Here is a 9,309-nt window from a genome sequence, read left to right on the forward strand (position 1 = left end):
CCGTCAGTTTGTTGAGTTCTCTGTAGTCAATACACATACGGAAGGATCCGTCCTTCTTCTTAACAAACAAGACCGGTGCTCCCCAAGGTGAGAAACTTGGCCTTATAAATCCCTTGCTGAGCAGTTCGTTAAGTTGACCAGAGAGTTCTTGCATCTCGGCTGGTGCTAAACGGTAGGGCGACTTGGCTACTGGGGTAGCTCCTGGGACTAAGTCGATTCTGAACTCGACTTGTCGTTGCGGAGGTAATCCGGGTAGTTCTTCTGGGAAAACGTCGGGGAAGTCGCTCACTACTGGGAGGTTCTTTAGTTCTTTCGTTTCTAGGTTCGTGTCGACGACGTGAGCAAGGAATGCGTGGTATTCCTTACGCAGGTATTTCTGTGCTTGAATACTTGATATGATGCGAAGACTTGCACCGGGTTTGTCGCCATAGACTATAAGAGTTTCGTTAGACGGAAGGTTTAGACGGACTGCTTTCTCGAAGCACATGATGTCGGCACGATGAAGGCTTAACCAGTCCATGCCAATGATGACGTCGAAACTTTTTATTGAGACTGGCATGAGGTCGATTGGAAATGAATGGTTGTCTAGGGTTAGGGTACAACCTAAGTATATGCTACTCGTATTTTCAGTTTTTCCATTAGCCATTTCTACTGTAAATAGTTCTTTGAGTGCGTGCGGTGGTTGATTAAGCATGCGAGCGAATTTATGGTTTACGAAGCTTCGCTCCGCTCCACTATCGAATAGAATGCATGCATAGGAGTTATCGAGGAGGAACGTACCGGTTACTACTGTCGGGTCAGCAACTGCTTCCCCGTGGCCAATAGTTAGTACCCTCCCTGCTCCTCCAGCATTCCTCGCTTTGGGGCAGTCCCTCTTAAAGTGGCCTGCTTCGCCACATCCATAGCAGGTCGGGCTCGCGCCAGAGCCAGGGACTTGGTTGATAGGTTGTGCCGGGAACTTACAGAATCGGACGGTGTGTCCTTTCTTGTTGCAGTTAGAGCATTGCAATTCACGGCAGGGGCCGTTGTGGTGGTAGCTGCATTTGTTGCACTTGGGCGAACTTCCAGCATACCGACTAACCGGGGCAGTAGTAGTAGTAGGGGTTACTGCGGCATGAATTGCCACCAGTTGCTGCTTTTTGGCAGCCTGCTGCTTTTTCCTTTCATCCCAGAATTTCCGCTTAGTATCGGCGGGTTTGGAGGGTTCCGGGATGGCTAGGGTGGTTGTGGTTGCAGGGGTTTTGACTCCATGGTCAATGAGTCGTTGTGCCAATCGTTTGGCACTGTCGAAGGTAGCGGGGTTTGACGCTAGCACATTCCCCTGATACGGAGACACTAGTCCCCATATGTACCTCTCGATCTTCTTCCCCTCGGTGGGAACCATATTGGGGCAGAGGGCCACCAGCTCGCTGAATCGGGCAGTATAAGCGACCACATTGGTGCCCTTCATTGACAGGTTCCAGAGTTCCTGCTCCAGTTTCTGGATCTCGCCCCTCGGGCAGTATTCCTCAGTCATGAGGTCTTTCATTGTTTCCCAGCCCATGTCGTTGGCTACGACGAGAGTTAGCGCTTTGACGTGGCCGTTCCACCACGTTAGGGCTTTACCCTCAAAGGTGCATGCGGCGTATTTCACCTTGCACGCAGCAGGGCATGAACAAATTTCGAAGACTGATTCAGTCTTCTCGAACCATTGTGAGAGAGTAATGACTCCGCCGGTGCCATAGAAAGGCTTCGGCTTGCAGTTTGTAAAATCCTTGTAAGAGCACTCCCTTGAGCGCACAGGGATTTCGACCGGAATAGATTCCACAGGGGTTCCACCTCTGCTGGCATCAGAAGAGTGATACTGAGCCATGGCAGTTGCCACTGCTGCAGCTACAACAGCATTCAGGGCTACAGTATCGATGACCGGAGGCGGAGGAGGTGGTGGAGGTGCAGGATTATTCCTATTCCTAGGAGACTTGCGAGGAGGCATCCTTTAGCTGAAAGTTTAAAAAGATAAGAAAGATGGTAAGAATCAATTTGTAAGCAACGCGAGAGTGACCCATGGACTAACTAAACATAGTCCAACAGTTGAAAGGGTGCTTGAAACCACAACAAGCATCATTAGTAGGAAAGCACAAGTGTATAGATTTTTCCCAGATAGATAGATCTCAAAAATCCTGGTATTACCGATGTAATAAGTTCAGTGAAAATTGACCTAACAGTAGGTCATACATCATACTATATAGAAAAGTTTGACAGTCCTTAGATTTCAAATTTGAGTACGGAAAGTTAGAAATATTTTACACATAAGTGCTACTTGGAGCACAGATGTTAAAGGCTATCCTTTAATTAAAAGACGGAGATGTACTAGACATCAACCAACGGCGATGGGAAAAATCCCGGGCGAGTACCGCGGTCGGACACTTGACGAAACACCTCTTGAATGGGTCGATCCTGAGTCCTCTGACGAGCTCGAAGTTCCAATATTTCAGCTCGTGAGGCAGCCAACTGCTATTGCAGGGTTTTATTTGTCCTCCGGGTCCGTTCCATGTCTTCTTCAAGACGGCGGATGCTGACTGTGTTGACACCTGAGTCGGCATCAATCTCTATGACCCGGTCGACGGCTGCTCCACCTTGCTCGACAATACGAGCTATTCTGCGGATAATGACAGGCAGAGCTCGGTCAGTAGAGCCACCATCGCTGACGTTGTAAAAGGTTCGGTCCCCAAAGTATGGTAAGGGTTGACCCTGATCATCGCTCCAGCGGTTCAGGTTGTTTGCCCACATGGGTGTAGGGCCTGGAAACGCTGGTCGAGGGTTGTTGTTCGGGGCTTGACCTACAATCGGTAGGTTGTTGACTTCAGGCTCGGAGTCGGACCCATCTGAAAAGCCTTCTGCGAGGTGATCATCCAAAGGGATTGGATGATCAACTTCGGGCTCTTCATCGATCCACCCGGCATTGCCTTCATTGGGAAAGTACGGGTCGCCATGATGGATATCTAGCCATCAAGATCTATGCGAGAATAGAGGTATAAGAATATAGTATACGTGTAACTAGTAGCGCAAAATACTCCTATAGTATTTTAAGTTTAAATTCTATTGATCTTCTTGTGGTATGGTTGGTAAGTTTTTAGACTTGTTAACCTATCACAACCATTCTAAGGCATGTGCTAATCACTCCTAGGATCAGCATAGTTGATCAGGCTATGCCATTCCCAGGACTGACCATACATCCCCGAGCTCACTTGTGATATTTAACAATCGTAACACTTTTGTTCTTGTCATTGTGACACTTATTTTATTATGAATGCAGACTAGTATACTTAGTTAAATATTTTATTATTTTAAGTATAGACTCTTGGTCAGAGTTTAATCCCCAATGGGTTTATAGTTTAGTATATCTTTTATGGGTTGATATACTCAATTCACTATAAACAATGCTCTGATACCAATCTGTCACACCCCAAAACCAAGAACGGCGGAAACGTTCTGGGGCGGAGGACGTCATGTAAGGTAATCACAACACAGTAAATGTAAATAGGCAAACAACATCATCCATTGCATTAAATATATAAATTTAATACATGTGTGTTCTGTAAAATTTTAGACACCAAAAATATAACGTAAATCAAAATAACAAAATGATGAGTCTTGAGTACGCTCCATCATCTCAAAAGCTGGCATTGGTACGTGTCTACTGATGACCTGAGAATACAAGTTATTTTGAAAGAGTTTATCAGCATTAAGCTGGTGAGTTCATAAGTATTTTAGTGTCAATGTTCATTGTCAAAAACGTTTGAACTTGTCCCAATGTATAAGTTTGTAAAAATGTAAATAAATGTTTAAAAGTATTTGCAAAAGTTTGAATCTCTCAGAAAATCCTATATTTTCTATAATAGTAACCTTCTACCAAGGCTTAACTGTTTTGTAAACTCGTCTGTTGTAAAAGTGTGTGATTACCCAAGTATAACTATCATTTGATAAAATATAGTTTGTACATTAATGCTTAAGTGAGATTATCACCAAAATATGTAATGGGTAAATCATTGTAGTGCTGTAGTTTTGTATAATAAGAACTACTGTTGTACTGATTACTACTACCTTAAACCGGATTTATATTAAGGTATAATGTGATAATTGCACCATACTATCGACTGATAACAACGACATAAAGAACGGTCGTAATAACGGAATGACGTTTGGCACCCGCAGACCTGCAGGTCCGGCTGTAGCTAGCAGCAAGGTGTAGGATAGTCAATCCAGTATAGATCTATACGCAAACTCAACGCTCTCCCTCCAAGAGAATTCTGGCTACAACTCGGGCCATGACATTTAAGGCATGCTCCGATACAGTGGATCACATTTGTTATCGTATTCTTGCATGTGTGATGAAATGTTTCTTGTTCTAGTATAGTTGTATATGTTCTTGTAGTATAGTTGTATATATTCTCTTCCTAGTATAGACTCATGAATGAACTGACTCATTGATCTAGCAGTTGTAATAGTTTGATTCTGTGTTACCCCGATGGTAACTTGTTAACAGTGCGTTTAGTACATATGATTATGGAAGTACTTTCATGTCTATATATGTATATTTGATATATAATTAATATGGAAACGACCTTCGGATGGTCACCCAAAATCCTATCAGACCACATCCAAATCGAGGAAAAGGAAACAAGGTGGATAGCCTTCCTAAGTCCTTTAAACATTATTTATACGTCTATACATATATGGGCATGCAATTTGTAATATAAAAGCATAAATAAGTATTTATAAGGCATTTCAAACATAAGTATTATTTTTAAAGAAAGATTGACTTGATGTCAATCTATAAAACCATTTGAAGGTGTAGATTTGATTAAAACAGTTTAAGTATAAGGAACATTTGCTTAAATCACAGTTGCAGTGTAAATTCGAAAAGTAAATGGGTTTGGAAAACATTTAGAAGTAAAACAGTTTGATAGATAGTTTGAATAGTGATAAAACCACTGATTTCCCTAGTTATTAATCACATGTGATTAGTACAATCACAGGTGATTGAAACAATAACTATAAGTATTTAACTTGCATTCCCCCCCTTTTGAAAGCATATAAAAGCATTTAGAATATTTAACAGGTTGATTAAGGGGTATGAAACTCACTTGATTGATTGAGGAAAGCGAGATGGAAAACCGGGCAGAGTTTCGTCTCGGAAAACGGATTTTTCTCGGGATTCTCGGGAATCTCGGGAGTAAAATCGACCCTCGGGACTTGAGCAAAAAGACCAGAGCTTCGGGTTATAACGGGCACGGAAAACGAGACAAAGTTGTGAGAGAGAGGAGAGAAATGAGCAACATTTTCGGAAAGCCTCGCATCCTATTTATAGGAAGGCTGAACCGCCTCCGAACGCGGGGCGTACGCTCGTACGCAGCGCGTACGCGTACGTCATGCATGACCGAAGCCTCGACTGCCTCGGTTCGGATGGGACGGGTTGCTGGGTACGCGGGTCGGATGGGACGGCGGGTCGGACGGGACAGCGGGTCGGACGGGTCGGAGCTTCGGACGGGTCGGACGGGTTAGAACTCTTCGGATAGTGCGACGTGGACGATCCGAGACCCTCGATCTCAGTACGCGGGGCGTACGAAGGTACGCAGGGCGTACTTCGGTCCAATCCGATGACTCCCCTTCGGATATTACCGGGAATTTATAATTAAATTTATATTTATTATAAATAAACTTCAAAAATTCATATCTCCCTCATACGAACTCCGTTTTTGACGTTCTTTATATCCTCGCGAAGGTGAGACCATGATCTACGACTTTCGTTTAGATTCCGTTGGCTAATTCCGAAATTATTTTTATTATTTATTTATTAAAATGACGTGATTAAGGAATTTCTTCAAAATTTCATAACTTCCTCATCCGGAGTCAGATTTGGACGTTCTTTTTATGTACGCAAACCTTGATATGATTCCTATTACTTTATTTAATCCGAATAAGATTTTAGGAAGGTTACATTTTGACCTAAATTTGATCGGTTTTACATTACATTGACCCGAAAAATCGGGTTGTCACATGAGCCCATGGCGAGTGAAAGAGTATTGTGAAACTGCAAGGAGCTGTAGCTTTTGCGAGTCAGTGAGAGAGTGTCAAAATCCTGCGGGGAGCCGTAGCATTCATGATTCACTGAGAGAGTGCCGTAAGTCGGCGGGGAGCCGTAGCATTCACGAGTCAGTGAGAGAGTGTCATAAGCCTGCGGGGACCGTAGCATTCACGAGTCAGTGAGGGAGTGTCGTAAGCCTGCGGGGAGCCATAGCATTCGCGATTCAGTAAGTTAGCGTCTTAAGACTACGGGGAGCCATAACACTCATTAGTCGATAAGTAAGAATGTTGTAACTACGGGGATCTGTAGTATTCACTAGTCAGAGCATGATGCAGAGGAGTTCTTGGGATTGGGTAGCCTTACCAATTGAGTCTTTGGGAAACTGGAGGTCGGACCAGGGGCGAGACTGGGGTCTTCGTGATGGTCGAGAATCGTTACATCCCAATTGGAGTAATGGTGTACACATAGATTTGTGGATCACGGGAAGTAAGTTGAGTATCAGATTGGAGACGAGTGGTTCCAATTCTTCTGTTGAATCAAACTCCCGAGCTTGATTTTGACTATGTTTGTGTAATGAGTATGTAGGATGAGATTCTGTTCTTCGGATGGGTTTCATTTGAAGGGTAATGGGTTCCATCTGATGTCTTAGACCTGAGCGAGTTAGTTCGTTGGTTTGGGAAGGACCATGAGACGCATGGAACTAGTGAGTAGTAGACAACAGAGTACGAAGGTGAAGCGATTTCAAATGGGGTTGTAGCTTTTGCTCGAGGTAAAGCGAACTTCGTGACTGGTGTGTCAAATGATGGGCAGAGATAGCTATTGTGAGAAGGAAGTCTGTAAAATCGATTTATTGGGTGTGCAATGGGTAGCCTTTGGAGGTTCCACTATTGGGTTGAGAGCTAACCTTGTGCTCAGTGTTGTAGGGGTATCTGAGATGAAGTTGGGACTTATGAGTATAGATGTCAGAGGGTAGTTCCGAGCGGGCATGATCATTTTATTGTGTCTGAGGACATAGTATAGAGGTTCATTTTTTTCAGATGGGTTCTGATAGTTGTACAGGTGGTGGGTCCCTGGTGAGATGTGACCCATCCGTTCCTTTTGAGCTACGATCTGGATTGATTGGTATATCTGACATGATTGATTCGTAGCCAATTATTGGTCAATGACCTGTTTCCATCAGTCGCAACAAGAAAATCAGAGTTGGCGGTGTGTTATCGGGGTCTGTTATTCGATGAGCGAGTAACATGATGAAATCTTACAAAAGCGGTCTAGCAATGAGACAGACCACTAGAGTTTCTAGGTTCTGGAGAGTCAGAACCAGTATGCAACGGCAGAGGGGTCCGTCCTATTTCAGGATTGGGAGTTCCTGATTAGGTTCGGGTGTCTTGGAAGGGAGACTGTTGTATGATATAAGATTTTTAGTGGTGCTTCTCGGGTTGTTGGGTTTGATCTATGTGTTGTCAAAGAGTGATTTCAAGAGCGAAATCTAATTCAAGTGGGGGAGAATTGTAACACCCCGAATCCTGGATGAGAAATTAAGAGTTATAATGCACTTTGGAGGACCAACTCGATGAGTTGGTTGGTGTCGAATCGTCGTGTAAGGGTTGAGCTGGCCACGCGGGTTATAAAGCCTACTCGTCGAGTCGAAGGGCTAGACTCGACGAGCTGTGTCTGTATTGATAAAACCCTAATTTTAGGGCTTGCATTCTATTTAAAGGCTCTTAATCCCTCATTTCCGCCTCCCTGACCATTTACACACACTGAGAGAAACCCTATACGAGTTGTAGTCGTTGTGGGGGAGAGAAAGGCTAAAGATCTTGTGTTCAATTGTATTTTTAGAAGAGGGTTGAAGAGCAAGAAGGCTTGGAACGATAAGAAGCTTTGGATATGGTGTTCTTTCGGTGCTAGCTTTCAACTATAGGTAAAATGCTAGCTCCTTGATCATTCCTTTTGTTAGATCTCTTTCTAGAGAGTTTTAGGGCTTTATCCCATCCATCTTTTGGGTTAGAGTTGTTGAGCTAGACATGGAAGTTGAGACTACATATCTGAGCTATATGAGTCCCTATGAGCCCAAAGATTCGAGCTTTATCAAGCTTTGGGCAAGTTTTCAAGCACAAAGGCCTTTATGGAGCTTGTTTTGGCATCTTGAGCCCTATATGCCATGCATTAACGTAAAGGTTATAGCTTTACGTGATGATTCAACCTTAGTAGGCTAGATCCAGAGTATGAGACCTTATCCCTATCCAAAATCGTATGAATGAGGAGATGGACTGAATAGACTCGACGAGTTGGTGAACTAACTCGACGAGTCGATTAGGGTTTACCCGATGGTTTGGACGTGCGATAGACTCGGCGAATTGATGAGTCAACTCGATGAGTTAAGAGGGATTTACCCGTCATTGGATTCAGAATGGACTCAACGAGTTGATGAGACAACTCGACGAGTAGGTAGGCTTTTCCTGATCTTTTGGACGCTGCATGGACTCGACGACTTGGCTTGCAACTAGGCGAGTAGAGCCGGGTTTTCACGATTTACTCAGTTTTGAGGGACTCGATGATTTCATGAGCTGTACTCGGCGAGTTGGGTCAACATGGATTGTTGACTTAGGTGTGGACTTCAGTTGACTTTTAGAGTTGGATCAGTTTTAACTGTTGACACCCGTTGACTTTAGCGTTTTGGTCAAATTGGGATGTTGAAGGCCATGGAAGGGGGGAGATTTGACCAGCAACTCGAGTGTGGGATACTTTGCTTTACTCTGCAAGGTGAATCTTCTCACTATACTTACCTTGAGTGGTAATTTGTGTGTCCGTAGGTTCTTGTGTGTTTATATTGAGTATTGTGATATTATGCATTATGTCTTTGTGATTTATGCGGTATATTATTTTGTGCCTTATTGAGTTAGGACTGGAGGATCCAAACCGAGTTGTGAGACCGGAGGGTCTTCACTGAGATACCGGACTGGAGGGTCCGACCCGAGCTATGAGACCGGAGGGTCTTCACTGAGACACATGATCGAATGGTCCTTATTAAGATATAGCCATGAGAGGCTAATTATTTGTGTGCGGTATTTTGGGGAACTCACTGAACTTCTTGTTTACAGTGTTGTATGATATGTGTTTCAAGTACTTTATAGGATGGCGGGAAGGCGTCGGCTTGATTGTACACACGAGATGGAGTTATGTTTTGAGGATCCTGGATTTTTATTTAACGATTATGGATATGTGTTTTGATAATTTTATAT

Source organism: Lactuca serriola, chromosome 4 (genome assembly GCF_051521515.1).
Source record: "Lactuca serriola cultivar US96UC23 chromosome 4, Lser_US96UC23_V15, whole genome shotgun sequence".
In the NCBI taxonomy this organism is placed as follows: Eukaryota; Viridiplantae; Streptophyta; class Magnoliopsida; order Asterales; family Asteraceae; genus Lactuca; species Lactuca serriola.